This window comes from Chelonoidis abingdonii, chromosome 1 (genome assembly GCF_003597395.2).
Source record: "Chelonoidis abingdonii isolate Lonesome George chromosome 1, CheloAbing_2.0, whole genome shotgun sequence".
NCBI lineage: Eukaryota > Metazoa > Chordata > Testudines > Testudinidae > Chelonoidis > Chelonoidis abingdonii.
Window position 1 is genome coordinate 122,559,897 of NC_133769.1, and position 16,824 is coordinate 122,576,720.

The window sequence follows — 16,824 nt, forward strand, 5'->3', positions numbered from 1 at the left end:
GTCATTATGGATAAGCATGAAAATAAGGGGGCTGATTCTCTACTGCATTGCATCTTGTGTAGTAATTTATACTGGTATACCGTGTAATCAAATCAGACTTGGGAGTCTTGTAAACCTACTTTTCACTTCCTTTGCACAAGGTGTAAAGGCAGTGAAAAATCAGCTTGTAGGTGCCTATCATTTACATAGAAATAATGCAAAGAAAGGAGAAGGCATCTCTTACAAATTTGAGGTTGTGGTAGGATTTTTGGGTGGGAGGGCGGATTTGAGAACTTAAAATTTCACCAGTCTGTGACAGTCTGTACCCTTTTACAAGACTATTATACATTTCATACAAAGTATGCCTGTAAGATATCATTTGAAATCTCATAATTTGCTGATCATTATTGTGCTGGTAAAATGTGTGGCATCATTGTATGTAAAGTTACAAAATTCTGTTGTATAAGACGTTCCAAACCCCAGAGACAAATGGCTAGCCAGCACTTCAGCCTTTTTCAGCATAATCAAATGGACCATCACCTGGCTAAGTGGCCATTCTTTGGGAGTGTGTGAGTGAGAAATTTACATGTTGGCAAAGAAATAGCTGCAACTTCCCATCCCTTAGTCTTGCTCTTGCCTGAACCGCAGCTGAATATGGTTCTCAAAGAAGAGAAATGCTGTAAAAGAGGGAAAGAATTGTCATTTTTACAAGGTCTCAATGTTATTCAGTGAAGTACATTCTATAGGGAAGAAAATCCCACTCAGGACTGGAGAAATGTTAAAATGGTATAGTGTTTTGTTGTGATGATCAGTTAGTGTTGCCAGCTCATTCATTTTTATCATGAGTGTCTCAATATATGATAGTTTTGTTAAAGTCCTAGCTCCAAAAGTTAGGTGAATACTTAAGAATCTCTGCCTCCCTCTTTAATTTAAAAAAAAAAAAAAAAGTTTCTAGCCCTCATGGTTGCAGAGAAAACCTTGAAAATGTGATCTGAGTGTGATCTAAAGGCTCTAAAATCAAATGTAAAGAACCCCAAATGTATTATCTCATATTTTAAGCCAATCTCATTAATTTCAGGGGCCTCATTCATGATTTTCGAATGATTGGGTTGTCAATATTGCAGTGGCTGGAGGGGAATTAGGAGTTAAGGTCAGGCCCTTTGGCAGAGGTACACTGTAGCATGGAGGAGCAGGCCTCATGTAACAGCAGGTGTAGAGACCAGCAAGAGAGAAGGGTTAGAAAGGTTTGGAACGTTAACCATGCAGGCTGAGTGTAGGGAAGAGGAGTCAAAAATAATTCCTTACCTAGTTAAACACAGTCACTTGTTAAAAAACGGAAGGATTTAAAAACTTTTGCTTTGCACCACTTGTGCTGGTTTTGTTTTTTTGTTTTGTTTTCCCTGTGGTTCTCTTGGCTTACATGTTAAAATAGGCTAATTGCTTTTACTTTTATTTTGGGTCAATTTTACTTTCAGGTTTCAAGCATCAGCAAAATATTGCAATGTTTGGTTTGCAAACACTGCTGGACAAAGTTTATTTATGTATTTAAACGTATTTCCATTGGATTTTTTATAAGCCCTAACATTTATATAGGACTTGGGTTTTGTGAAAGCTCATTTTGGGGATAAATTTGACCTCACTGTATCCATCTAGACAAACAATATGCATCATGAGAAGCACACAAAAATATACAAGAGGATAAATTAATGTTTTTAAAAACAGCATTCATAAATATATATAAACACTGTCTTGTATAAATTATTATACATCAGCTAAGCCCTGTGTCCTGAGCATAAATGTATTTTAATGTTTAGTGACAAGGAAAGGCAGTCACTTCAAAGGATTTGACATTTATAAGCAACCAAAGGACTTTCTGTCATCTTCCATTTATTCATTCAATAGACTAAAAGAGCCGTGCTGCTTTCATTAGGGCAGCAGTCGATGCATCTATGTCAAATCGTACTTCTCATTTACGCAACCCTGGTGTCTGTCTCTCTTGCTCCTTTTTCTTTCTCTTCCTTCTTCATATCACCAAACAACTTTTGTGTGACTATTAATGGCAAGGAGTATCACATTTGGAATACCCTAGTCTGAATTAGAGGAGTTTGGGTTTGCTCCTGATCCTACTGAAGTCTGTGGCACAACCCTTGTTAGTAGAAGTAGAAGCAGAAGCAGATTCACTGCCAAGACAAAAATCACATATGATATGTATATGATCTTATACACCTCTGCCCCACTATAACACGGTCATGGGGAGCCAAAAATCCCTACTGCATTATAGCTGAAACCCTGTTATATCAGGGTAGGGGTGGCAGGGCTCCAGCAGTGATTTAAAGAGCTCCGGGCTCCAGTTGCTGTGGGGTGCCAAAGGCCCTTTAAATTGCTGGAAAGCCCTGCTGCCGCAGCCCCGGAGTAGGGGCGGCAGGGCTCCAGTGGTGATTTTAAAGGGCCTGGGGATCCCTGCAGCAGCCAGAGCCCTTGACCCTTTAAAGCGTTGCCGGAGCCCTGCTGCTACCGCGTTATATGCGAACCGAGTTATATAGGGTTATATATTATAGCGGGGTGGAGTGTATTATTAAGGCCTGATCTTGAGAGGTTCTGGGTGCCACTAAGATGAATAATTAATTTTAAAATGTAATATTTATAGTTATTTGTTTACTTCCTGCATTTTATCCTGTTTGTTCTGTAACCATAGTCATTTCACGTGTTGGGTTCATATTACAGCATAGTCAATATTTTATTTTTTAAAAAGAGATTTTATTTTTTTAAAAAATCACATGCATTTTTGTGCATATTTGATTTTGTGGAACAAGTTTTTAACTAATCGTCCCTGCTTAGTAGTGTTCCTTTAACTGGCTAGTCAGCTTTGCTACAGCAGAGAATGCTAAGTGGTGGATTTCTCCATACCGAAATAAAAAAAACGAACCTACCCCATTTTCAAATGGAGGCTTCAAAAGCACTTTCTGTAACAAATAAAACAAAAAGTCTCACTCAACAGAACTATATTTCATGTTTTAAACAGCATAACTAGCACATCTTTAGAAGCCCCATGGCATTCCAGCTTATATACAAATAAAAAGGCTTCTTTGAGCCAAAAAGCTTTATGATTTTTTTTTTAAAACTTACAGTAGACAGTGTAAGAGAAGCAGCAAAAACAATAATATTTCTGCCACTCCCTGGTTGGCCCTAAAGATAGGCCCGCAAAGGTAACAGAAATCCATCTTTATCACCCCACCCTTCCTTGTGATCTGTACTGAGCCCAGCTCATCCAGGCCTGAGCGCTGGGTTTCTTTTTAGTGTTGTTCTCTGTTGGGGGTCTTTAAACTCTGTTCAGTAGTTCTGGCTGGAACAAAGCACAGAGCTCCCTACCTTCTGCCCAAGTAAAGAGGATCAGGGAGTGCTGAGCTAGTACTGGGCCCTGGCACAAATTAAGCAACAGCTCCCTGCCCAGTATTTGGGGAATTGCTTGTTTTCCTTCTCCTCTCTCACTGCTGCTAGTGCTGCCTGCTTCCTTCTCAGTGCAGTGTTGTGGGGAACCAGGAAAGGGAGCTGAAAGGGAGGCACAGAGAGTTGCACGGGTGACATATCAAGGACCTGGTGAGTAGAGAGAAGAGAATATACTGTTGCAAATCACTCCTTCAACCTGTAGCCCCAAAGGGAAGGCATAAGATATTAATGAAGATCAGTGTGGATGATTACTCTTTGGGGCCTGCAAAGGGGAAATAAGAGGGAGTAAGGAGGAATAAGGGGCCTGTGAGAATGAAACCCTAAGGGGCATGTTGGGTGTTGGTGGTCTGGAGAACTAGGAGTTCAAGCCTCCTACAAGTTTTGAGTCACCAATGCCCCTCTTGCATCTATTGTAGCACTAACAAGCACATAGAAATGGACATGCCAGCCCACAACAGATCAATAATCTATGTAGTCCTGCTGCCAACAGTGAACAGAAGTTAATGCTTCATAGCATGGTGAAAAAAACTACTATGCACTCTGGACACTTGTGCAGTGCTATACCACAGAGGTCGAAAATTTCCAGAGAATACATATGTTTCCTTTCAAAATAAATTATTTCAATGGCAAATTAGCATATTGCTTTAAAACAACCAAAAAAGCAACATTGTCAGGTCTTTATTATACCAACTTCTAATTTAGCAGGTTCACAATGTTCATGAGCTACTGTTTGCACACACGCATGCACATGAGGTTTTAGGCCTCTAGCTACCCAATTTGCACAACGAAAAACAGGGCTTGCGCACACGGTAAGCATTGGTTGTATGTTTGCAGCTAAAACTACGGCCCAGTATATTTTGTTTCAGCCAGATAAAAATTTAGCGTTCTGTCTGAGAAAAATAGGGGTTTAACAACAGAAGTGCTACTGATGACACTATCTTTGGTGTAAATTATGCTGTTATAATACTTATCACGCTTTTAGGAGCTTTCAGTCTTGGGTTGAAGAGGTCTGATTGAAAATCAGATACATACATGGAGAATTCCAGGTTCCCCAGTTGTCTTGAAGTTATGTGGAGTAGGCACTTGATTATTATGAAGGCTAGAACTGGATTGAAGATTCATACTTAGAGGTGTAATGGAGCTCAGAAAGTGCCAGACCTTGCAAGTACCTGGCCCTTGATTGTAGCAGCTGGAAGTGATTTAACAAGTACTTGAGGAGACAGAATCAAATGCTTTATGTGATGAATGGGCTGTTCCAATAGAGCAAATGATTTTGCTCTTTAAAAATCAGAATTAAACAGTTTGGGGTTTTTTTGTGAGGCATAAGATCATGTGGCAAAGAAGCGCACAGATGCCCAAATCCACAGACACACATACACATTATTTTAGGGTCTTCTCTTCTTTATAATTATGGATACAATTTTGTTATGGTAAAATTAAGCAAAATTCACAGAACAGTCATGGGGAAAATGTACAAAATCAGAGTATGGTCATGGCAGGGCTGACAGCCAAAGCCAAAGAAGTCATGGATATCTGTTAAAGTCACAGAATCCTTGACCTCCATGACTAAATCATATCCTTTTTTATAATCAAAAATGTGCCTATTAGGCTCATGTCTTCCTCCTTGAAAGAATACAGACTTAGTGAATACTTATGTAATGTACATATATTACACTTCATTGTCTATTAAGATACTGGACTAGGATGACCTCTGAGTGATTGGTGAAATTAGTAATGAATTTGGTAAACAATGCTGTCATCCAGAGTTATTTGCCTCTCAAACATAGCTATCAGTCAGGTAATACTTGGCTGCTGGATATGCAGGTTCCTGTGTACAGGATTGGATGAGAAGCTAGAAGGAAATGTTGCTATTTCATGGGAGAATTTCAGCCAGCTAGTGACTGGATTTAAATTCCGCCATGCGACCAACTTGACACCTGTTTTTCATTCACTATACAGACAGTTTGGGATTATGGCAGGAAAAACCTTGCTGTCCTTCTAAGGTAAAATTTGGCCTCCAAAAAGCCAATGGAAGTTTTGCCATTGACTTCAATGGAACAAAGATTTCACTTCAGTCTCACTGTTCCTGTTATAGAAAAACAGAAACCCCTGCATCAAATTACCTTTAAAAAAAAAAATTTTATTGGGCCTGGTCCTGAAGCTGCTCCTAGAGCAGATACATCTGGCTCTGCAACATTGCAGCATTAGAAGCAGAGAAAAAGAGAGAAACTCGGTCTCTGTTATTGCCTGATGCAATGGCTATCAGTGCAAGGATAGGAGCAGTATTGCCTCCGCCTGCCTCTGGGTGCAGATCAAATGCAGTAATTCTCATTTCCTCTCAGTATTGGCACTTTATGTGCATTGGAAGTTGGTGCTATTGTTGTTCTGAAAGAATGGGGCGACTGCAGCTGCTGGTTGTGGGGCTTAATTTTGAATGTGTTTACTAGTGTGCACAGCCAATTGTGCACTCTGCAAAGAGTGCCAAACAGCAGATATATAGTAGTGTTAGGGTCAGTGCTCCAAGTTATCTGCTGAGGGGGCATAGTTGGAAAGTAGTAAGTAAGCAGCAGTAAGGTACTACTTGTTCACTGCTAAAGCAGTTGGCCAACAGTGTGATCTGACTTCAGCCCCAAAAGCCAGAAGATCAGCACCCTGGGGCATATGACTATGAATGTGCTTGGAAAAGTTTATCTGTAGTAGCAATCACCACGAAGTGATGACATCTCATTTGTCTTTCTCTGATCAGCAGGAAGAAAAACACTGAGTTCTGAACACACTCTGGTCACTACTATCTGTACTGGCACGTCGTCATCGCTATTGGATTCCAGGGTAAGCCAATAAATGACATGGCCACAAAGCTTTTAACTGTCTCTCTCACAGCTACTTGGGGTTTTGTGTTGGCTATTGAACCCTGCCACAGCCCTGTACCTAGACAGCACATCCACTAACCCCCAACCCTCCAGCAAACTCCTTAACATTATGAAGCGAGGCTGGTACTGATATGTTTCAATCTTATAAAACTCTCAATATTAAGTAAACGCAGAGAGGTTACCTGACTTCCCTAAACTCATATGCTAGTCACTGACTTCTAAGTCCCCTGCATTTGGACTATGAAACACACTGACTGTGGGCTATTTTGATTATCACTACAAAAGTTTTTTTTCTCCTGCTGACAACAGCTCATCTTAATTAATTAGCCGCTTAGAGTTGGTTGGGCAACTCCCACCTTTTCATGTTCTCTGTGTATATCTATCTATCTATCTATTTCCTCACTATATGTTCCATTCTATGAGTCCGATGAAGTGGGCTGTAGTTCACAAAAGCTTATGCTCAAATAAATTTGTTAGTCTTTAAGGTACCACAAGTACTCCTGTTCTTTTTATGGATACATACACGGCTGCTACTCTGGAACACTAAGTGTCATGGCTACAGCTGAGCAACACACAGTGCAACTCAGGATGCGCGGAGGAGAGGACAAACGTTGCAGAATATTTTCCAAAGAGTGAGATCCACTAATATGAATACGAAGTGAATCTGAAGACCAAACTCTCTCCCCTATCCTAATCTTTTGCACCACAGTAATTTAAAACTAGGAAACCGATCAGTTGGAGATAATGAAAATATACCAGTATCTAACAACATATGTTACGTTCCCCCCAGAATTGAAAAAGAAGTTTGGGAAAGAACATTTTCTCTTCAGAGGTATTTGCATAATTACATTGAGTGTGAGTTTTAATGAAGAGGTAGTAATAAAACTGGTTGAATTAGCATGATTGAATGACTTAATGCAATACTTTTGATGATAAAGTCAGGGATGGCTTAAATTTTGCCAGACCTTTTTTGTGATCTCCTGCAATTTCACGTTTCAATTTGAACTTTCATTAATTATAACATTTTTTTTCATCTTATGAGCATGGAACCTCATTGACTTAAGTGTTTACATCAGTGTAACACCTATTCTAAAATACATGCACCTGACAAGATTACAAATGAGAACAAAAATGAGTACAGATTGGAACTGCTCTGACTAATGTAAATTATACTTGTTCCTCTGTCTAATGAGATATTTATATTATTTTAAAAGTTCTAAATTCATGGGCTAAATTCTTCTAATTTAAACTCATGCAACCATTATAAGGCTGTAAACTGTGAGGAGTATGTTCTTCAAACAAAAAGAGTATATGACACACACATGGACAGGGTGCCAGAATTAAAACCCTGGTTCTTCAGCTCAAAACATACAGGCTTCTACCTCTTAATTTGAGAGATATCTCCTGTAGCTGCTAGGTACAATGAGGCCAGGATTTCTCTCTTGGTTTTGAATTGAGATCTCAGTTGATATCAATAGATATCTCTGACTGGGATGTAAGTGCTTTGGAAAAATTTATCTATTTCACTGGAAATCAATTGGAGTTTAAATAAATGGAAGTTAGGCACCTAACCTGGCCCCAGGCACCTAACTGGTTAGGGAGTTGTAAAAATCCCACTAAGTGCCTAAGTACATTTGAAAATCTGCCCCCCTTGTCACTTTTGAAATTACTCTTAAGTCATTTATTATTATTATTATTTATTTCAGCGGGGGGGGGGTGGGACGGGGAAAAGAACATTCTGTTGTGGTGTGGAAGTTTGTACAAAAATTTTGCATGTGTTCACTGAGTCAGAAATGATGTTGATTATCATAGTTTTCTCAATCAGTTTCACCACATTTTTCTGGTTCCATATGCTGTTCTATTCACTGGCTGAAAATATTAACTGGCCATGGAAAACCAACTACTAAAAAGTTGAAACTGCCAACTAAAGATCAAGACATTTCATATTTGAAGGGTCATATTCTATTCTCCAGCAAAACCTTAAAATTAAAAGTAGCCTCTTTTCCCCAGGAAAAAAATGTACAAATGAAGAAGGTAGGGAGGAGAAATTTAGGGTGGTTTTTACTAAGTGAAAATTGACAAAAGGCATCTAAACAACTCATAAATATTATAAAATATTGGGTGAAATTTGGGGTGAAAGTAAACTTGTCCAAAAATATTTCAGTGGTGGTCTTGAAAAGTTGATTTAAGATTTATGGGTAATTTCAAATGATAAACTTCATATATTCACATGTATTAGAAAAATACTTGTAATTGAGTTTAACAGAGAGAAATGTGTGTATTCTGACAAAAAGGCATATGCAAGAGTGAAGCCAGTTTTAAGTGAAGTTCATAGAAAGTAGGCAGGCTGTACATATTTTTGACAGTGAAATAAAAGATTATGTAAACTTAATTCTCTATAAAATAGCTAGGTGGCCTGTAACAAGGGCTTCCTGTTTGGCTCTCTCACTACGGGACCCCTGCAGTGTCAGCTCCCACTGCCTTCTATTTACAGACCACTCCAAACTAGCAACCTAGGGGACAGCTCGCTTCTCCAGCAAGCAGGGATACACAGGCCTTGGCTCCTCCCTTTCCTTTCTCCCCCCTGTCACTTCCTTCCTGCCACCCTTAAAGAGCCCCCTGCCTAAGGAGGCCCACAAGTGCTTACCTTCTATCAGTTAGGTGTGGCATATTCAGCCAGACCTAAGTAATGCTTCTTAATTGGAGCTGGGCTAACAGAGGGCTGGCTCAGGACCACCTGGCCAGCACCCTGTTACATGGCCATACTGCAATAACGTGAATTAAGAGATTCCCTTTTGCCTAGTCAAGCATTTCTGTTCCACTCATGAAATATTATTGTTTTATATACAGCTGAGCCAAATTGGTTCAGAAAAATTCAGGTACCTTTGAAAATAGGGGTGTATGTTCAGAGCCCTACTAATCAAAAATAGAGACCTGGTATTTCTATGTATACATTTACCCTTTGGAGTTGCCTAGATTTCTTTCAGCTAAATCATGAGCTTTCAGTTTACTATGTTCTCTCTTTATGGAAGAGTTGCCAGTCTGTGTGGGTTATCACTGTTCTTTGTTTATAGAAACTGAGATAGTGTTTTCTAGTAATTAGCATAGGTGACTAGGAGTTGGAGCTCCTGCATTCTTTCCCTCCTGGCTCTGCCCCTGACTTTGTGGTGTTTGGGAGCATGTTATTTAAAACATTTTGTGGCTTATTTCAAACAGTTATAAAATGGATATATTGATACTTGCATTCTCTGAGATCTTTGTATAAAAGGTGCAATATATGCAAAATATACAGTGAGGAGAAATATAATGGAAATTGGGCATCCATCTCCTATTTGTGCCTTGGAAACTTCCTCTCATAATAAATGCATCTGCATGAGTATTTAAAACCTGGGTAGTGATTTTGTAAATCTGAGACATAAATTCAGTCTGCTACATACTTTGCCAATATCTGGATAGATCGCTACAGATCCTGAAACTTTCACAAAATTTAGTAGAAATGATTGTTCACCTGAATAATCATACTCCAACTTCAAACTATTATTTGGCTATTCTCTTGTTTAAAAGTTTGCCATCTAATCATGAAGCAGAAACAATATCATGTGACTTGGGTGATAAGTCACACATTATGAATACCAAAGTCCTTGTGTACTGTTCACAAAAAAATCATGAAAAATCCAGTTTCTGAGAACTTTGTCAATATTTGCCAAATACTTTGGGGAAAAAAGCTCACAATGGCATTGTTTTTGGAACCCCGGCAGCTGAAGGCCAACAGGTTGCCTATCAAAAAATTCACCGAGTCTTACTCACCTTACTCATGCAAATAGTCCCATTGAAGCAAGTTTTGTACAATAATGTTTAACATGCTTTTAAAAACTGTTTACAAAGTCATGCTACCTAGTTTTAAAACTCCCATTTACCTGAGCCCCCATGAACTGGCTGAAGTCCCATGGTAGCTTTAGTAACACAGAAATATCTATTTGGGGACATCAAAACAGGATGTGACATTATTGGCGTTACAGTGGGCGAGCTGAAATGAGGAAAAGAATAGGTCTGCACCTGAGACCCAAAGTTGGGATCTGAATGAAGATGTGAATTTGCCCAAGGGTTGAGGAAGTTCAGATGAAGGATTTGAATTAAGGCCCATTTTTAGAAAGATGTTAGTTTAAAACAGTCTGCTGAAGACCCCTCTTACCTTTGTTACTTTCTGACAGTCAGCTCAAAAAAAATATATGCAACTCCATTTGGGATTTAGAATTGCATCCTAGTGGCCCAGGCTCAGCAATTTAATTTAGACTTTCCAATTTTCTCTGAAGGCCAAAGTATGGCCTTGAAGGCCACTAGATTACTTACACCAGTCCTGTAGTCCCTGGGTTGTTGCAGACACCGGAGGTGCCCAAGGCAAACAACAGTGATTCGTGCCCGGAGTGCTTTAGCGCCAATAAACACACCAGGGGGAGAAGCAAGCAAAGCTTATTTGAGATCTCAAAGCACCACTGGGAGACAGCCTGCCTCAAACCCAGCAGCCTCTAGTACAAGCTGGTTACTTTTTTATACTTTACCTCTAGCTAAGCCATCCTTTTTTCCCCCCCCTCCCCTTTTCCCCCTATATCAATTACATTAATCAGCGTCATTAAACGGTTAAACTTGAAGCTGGCGACTACATGTCTAGTTCATTAGGCCCACTCCTTTGTCCTGTCGAGAGGTGTTTTATTTCACTCCCTTGTGGCAGAAGTATGCAGGCTTCATTATTTTTGCTCCATACCAGTTTGAGCAGCCTTACAACTGATAAGGGCTGGTGCACCTGGCCTTTCCCCTTTGCCAGCCTCTGAGGTCGATTAGAGTTTAAACATGGAAGGACTCTTGTTCACAAGAGGCCTGAAACAGGGAGATTTTATATCCTTATTGCCTTTTACCTTCTAAGTTACTTAGGATTATCCTTAGTGACACCAACAGGGTGGTGTGGAGAAAGCCATTATGCCTTTGTAAAGCATATTGCCTCCCTGGAATCTTGACAAAGCATTGTGAAGAGCAGCTCTTGTTACATCTTTAAAAGAGTATATCCTGTACTTTCTCCCCAAGTGCCTTGCTACTTTTTGTCAGTTCATGAACGGAGTAGGGTATAGACATGACCTGCCAGTTGTGGGTGCCATTGACAGAGCCAGATGTTGACACCCCATTCCCCCCCTATCATGTTCTCTTGTGCTTTCAGTCAAGCCATAGCTGGCTCCTGCATAGTGTGCTGGTTGGGAAAGGCTCTCTGTCCACTCTAATTACCCTACATAGGGTCAGCCATAATTAAGGCCTAAATTGGCATCTTGACTCCTTCTTGTCCACTTTAGAATGCAGGAACACAGTTGTGTTTGGGCTTCCCCTTTAACATACCTGGCATTGATCATGAAGATCATGTATGGCACTGTCAGACAAGATAGATAATGACTATTGCTGCATCAAATGGGACTATATGACATTACACTTCTGAGAGCAGACAAATCTGTAATCTTACCTGAAATGTGCTTTATATCTGTCAAACCAAAGATTATATCTGCTGTGATTTTAGGAAAGGTTTGTGTACTAATGGAAAATCTTTACCAAACTCCATCCCCAGAGAACAGACTCTTGAAAAGAATAGTGGAATATCATTTCTTTCAAACATGAAAAACATTATCAATGCAAAATGCTATAAAGGATATGGAAATTTACTCTTATAGAAAGAGACATGGACCAGGATGAGGATGCCAGAACTGAATCTCCTTCAAATGTGAGGTATTCGAACCTGGATCCAAACTTTGCAGCCTGCCATCTTCTCTGTAATAAAGAAACTGAACAAGAAAACTGAATCCAAGCACTTTGGACCAGACCCACTTCAACTCTGGGGAAAGTCTGACCCTGAACTATGAGTTTTGGATTCATCTCTAAGGAATGAAAATGATGAAAAATCTATTTGAAATACATACATAAACCCTCTGGGCCAGATTCTGATACACTTACTGAAGTTGAATGGTCCTACTGAAACCATTTGGGTGACTTATGTACAGTACTGTTCAACATGAATATGAATAACAGAATCTGTCCTTATATTAATATTAACATTTGCAACTGTAAATTTAGACCCAAATTTAAAAAAAATCATTTCTCACTGTCTCATTTCTCATTGTCACCTCCATTGCATCACATCGTTGACTCATATTCAATTTCTGATCTACTAAAGCCCCAAATCGTTTTCAGCAGTACTACCACCTAGCCAGTTATTCCTCATTTTGTTGTTGTGTATTTGATTTTTCCTTCCTTCCTGTAATACTTTGCACTTTTCTTTACTAAATTTCATTTTGTTGATTTCATACCAATTTCACACCAATTCTAGTCCTGTCCTCCAAAGTGTTTGCAACCCCTCCCAGCATGGTGTCATCTGCAGATTTCGTAAGCATACTCTTCACTCAATTATCCAAGTCATTAATTAAAATATTGAATAATACCAGACCCAGACTGACCCCTGTGGGACTCAACTAGATACATCATCTCAATCTGACAGTGAGCCATTGATAACTGCACTCTGAGTACCAGTTTTCAACCAGTTGTGCACCCAATTTATGGTAATTTCATCTAGACCACATTTCCATAGTTTGCTTATGAGGATGACAATAGGGACTGTATCAAAAGCCTTACTAAAATCAAGATATGATGTCTACTCCTTTCCCCTATCCACTATCCATTAATCCTGTCAAAAAAGGAAATGAGTTTGGTTTGCCGTGATTCGTTTTTGAGAAAGCCATACTATCTATTTCTTATTCTTTAAAAGTGCTTACAAACTGATAGGTGAATAATTTGTTCTATTATATTTCCAGGTATCGAAGTTAGGCTGACTGGTCTATAATTCCCCAGACATTTGTTTCCCTTTTTAAAGATAGGTACTAAGTTTGCCCCCATCCAGTCCTCTGGAACCTCATTCGTTCTCCATGAGTTCACAAAGATAATTGCTAACAGTGCCAAGATTGCTTCAGTTAGTTCCTTAAGTACCCTAAGATGACTTTCTTCAGGTCCTGCTGACTTGACTGCATATCACTTATCTAAATCTTCTTTAACCTCTTCCCCTATTTTGACTTGTGTTCCTTGCCCCTTGTTGTTAATATTAATTGCATTGAGTATCTGGTCACCATTAACCATTTTAGTGAAGACTGGAAGCAAAATAGGCATTAAACATCTTAGTCATGCTGATGTCATCAGTTATTAGCTCTTCTTCCCTACTAACTTGTCCTACCCATGTCTTCATCTTTCTCTTGCTCCTAATGCATTTAAAGAAGCTCTTCTTATTGCCTTTTACAACTCTTGCTACGTGTAATTCATTTTGTTCCTTAGCTTTCCTAATTTCATCTTTACATGCTTGTGCTATTCTTTTGTACTCCTCCTTAGCAATTCATCCATGTTCTCACTTTTTGTAGGATTCCTTCTTGATTTTCAGATCATTAAAGCTTTTCCATATTGGTCTCTTACTATTCTTCCTATCTCTCCTTTGCATTGGTGGTTGTGCCTTTAATAGTCTCCTTGAGAATCTGCCCTTTCTCCTTTATCCCTTAGATTTTCTTCCCATGGTACCTCACCTATCAATTATGAGTCTGTTAAAGTCTGCTTTTTCAAATTACGTTTTCCTTATTCCGCTGCTGTCACTCCTTCCTTTTCTTAGAATCATGAAATATCTTATTTCATGGCCAGTGTGATGGGTCTGGCACCGCAGCGCCCCTTTTTGGCAGGGGAGGGTGGGGTGCCAGAGCCTCATCTCTCAAGTTTCCAATCTTGCCCTCTTTAAGGGTGTCCTGATGGAGCCTAATGGCCAGTTTCCCTGTGCTCGCCTTGACTACCAGGGCAGCGTGGCCCAATGGCCAGAGTCCATCTAACTAACTTGCCCTGAGTGTCAGGGCAGCATGGCCAAATGGCCATAGTCCATATAACTCGCCCCGAGTGTTAGGACAGCATGACCCAACAGTCAGATTCCATATAACTCGCCCCGAGTGTCAGGGCAGCATGGCCCAATGGCCAGAGCATCAGTGCTGCTTTAATGTGGCTTGTCCCTAAAGTTCCCCTGGGTCACTTCCTACCCTCAATGCTGTATTCTCCACTCCGGTCCATTCCCCTCTGTTGGGTCCTCCATCTCGGACACAGGGTGTGTGCCGGATAGACTGGCTCCTGGATCACTGGCTGTCCCTCCTCGGGGCTGGGAGTGTGCGTCCTTCTCCTCCAGTTGTCAGCCCAGACTGAACAGCTTTGCAGGCTTTTATACCTAGTCTCCAGTTGGATCATGCCCAGCAGGGCTTCTGGGGCGAGGCTTCTTCTGCCAGGAAGGAAGAGTTAACTCCTGCGGCCCCAGTGCAGGGCCCCTCTGCTCCGTCACAGTCAGCTTCACCCACTTTGCCTTCCACCTTCAGATTTGGTCCACCTTGTTGCTCAGAATCAGGTCTAAAATGGCTGTCCCCTTGGATACTTCCTCCGCTTCCTGAAACAGTTGTCCCCAGTAAAGCCCAAGAACTTGCTGGAAATTTTGTGATTGTCATAGTTCTATTCCAACACGTCTAAGTAGTTAAAGTCCCCCATTATTTCCAGGTCTTGTGTTCGTCATCTTCCTGATATTGGTGGTCTATAGTATATCCCTGCTATGATGGTCACCCCTACTTTTTACTGGTTTTATCTTTACCCAGAGACTTTCAACTGGTCTGCCTCTCACCTCCATGTTACAGTTTCTTCAAAACTTCCATATAGTTAAATCTCTCTGAAACCATTTGTTTTTAAATGGTTTTGCTAATCCTAGTCCCACTAATTTCAGTGGTAGCTGTGAGCTCAATCCTTCTCACCTTGAGAGCCGTGGTACTATTTTACCCTTGACTTCAGTGACAGCTGGGCGCTATGTATGTGAATTTGTGTCATCGGCCTTCCTCACCCCCTCCCCTTCCAGGTTATCTGCCTCCAAATTAGTAAATTAGAACATAAGGGTATTTCTATAGGCAGTCATTTAACCAGTGTTAAACTCAGTCATTCTGTAGATCAGCAAACCATGGAACTTCTTGGAAAAGGCATGTTCTTCAACAACATGTCCTAGAGGGCTGGTGCAAGAGAAGTTTTGTTTCAGGTTCACAGAGTTTTGGACTTGATCCTGCACAGTGCTGTGTGCTCTTTCTTGTTGGTGGGATATGGAGGTTTTCTCAGCTCCCTGAAGGATCAGTATGGTATATGGTAACAAGGATGCAAACTGGTCACCCCCTGTCAATTCCAGAGGGTGCCACAGGAGAGGATACTAACAATCTGGGAGCAGAGGAGAAATAGAAACATAGTAACTTCTCTGCTCAAGGTCTGTCTTTATGCATTACTGGGTCTTAAGCTTCATTGCCTGAAGCATAGGATTTACATGCTGTTTACAATGGTCATTGTTGTGTGTTAGATTGCTTTAAGGCATATAAGGGAAAATGAAGGATAGGCACAGTTGCAACTTCTTGATGTAAAAACAATATGTTTATAACACAAAGCCATTTCCTGAAACCTCACTCCTATCTTCATAATTTGGTATATCCTGTAATAGGGTGCAATTGAGATTATAAAATATGCATCACTTACTGTATAATGGGAAGCACTTTCAGTCTATTGGTAGAAAAAAGATTGCAAAGCTTTATAAACAAAACATAGGGCATTCCAAATATCTCGTCACATTTGCCTGAATTTTTTTTTAAAAGTGTCTGCGTAAATTTAGAGTAAATGAAAGGAGAGGAACCCAGCAAATCCTACTGAAAATAATATAAGAAGATTTTTTTTTCCTCCATCAAAATTACAGTCTTGATATCCTGATATGGACAAAAAAATAAATCACCCATCATCAACAAAGGAACAAAATCAAATGAATACTGAAAATGCAAACCACAAAATAATCTTTTACTTTCCCCACAATAAATCATGTTATACATGTAATACTTATCTGGCTACATTAAGAATGAAGGATTCTATTAAGACAATTTCTGCTGGGTATGTTCATGCACTGAGGGCCAAATCCTGTGAACCTTACTCTGGCAAAATCTACTTGACTTCAGTTGGATTTTTGTCTTTATCCAGCTATCTAGCAGTTCACCGTGTTGCTCCTGTGAATGAAACTGTTAAATGTATTATTGCAAATCTGTGGCTACCTAGGATTGTGTGGCTGTTGTTGAGCTGTGTACGCTGGCCAAGCAGAATGTCACAGCAGCAGCAGGGCTACAAACCCAAAACTCCTGCTTCTGGGGTCTGATTAGAGCTAGAAGCAGTTTTCCCATCTGTGAAATTTTTTGAGATTTTTGAAACCAAGGTCTTTGGAAGTTTTTTCACACAAGCTTGCATGCAAGCACACGCCTGCACACATGAACCCCAAGACAGAGATCAGAATAGCCAATAGTCCTGGACTATAGAGGTAGTGTCACTCTTTCTCTCTGGCCCAATAAATATTTAATGAGTTATACAAAGTGCAACAGCACCAACAGCGGAGATCTGGAAAAAAGGCAGTGAGTGACTCTCTTGCCCA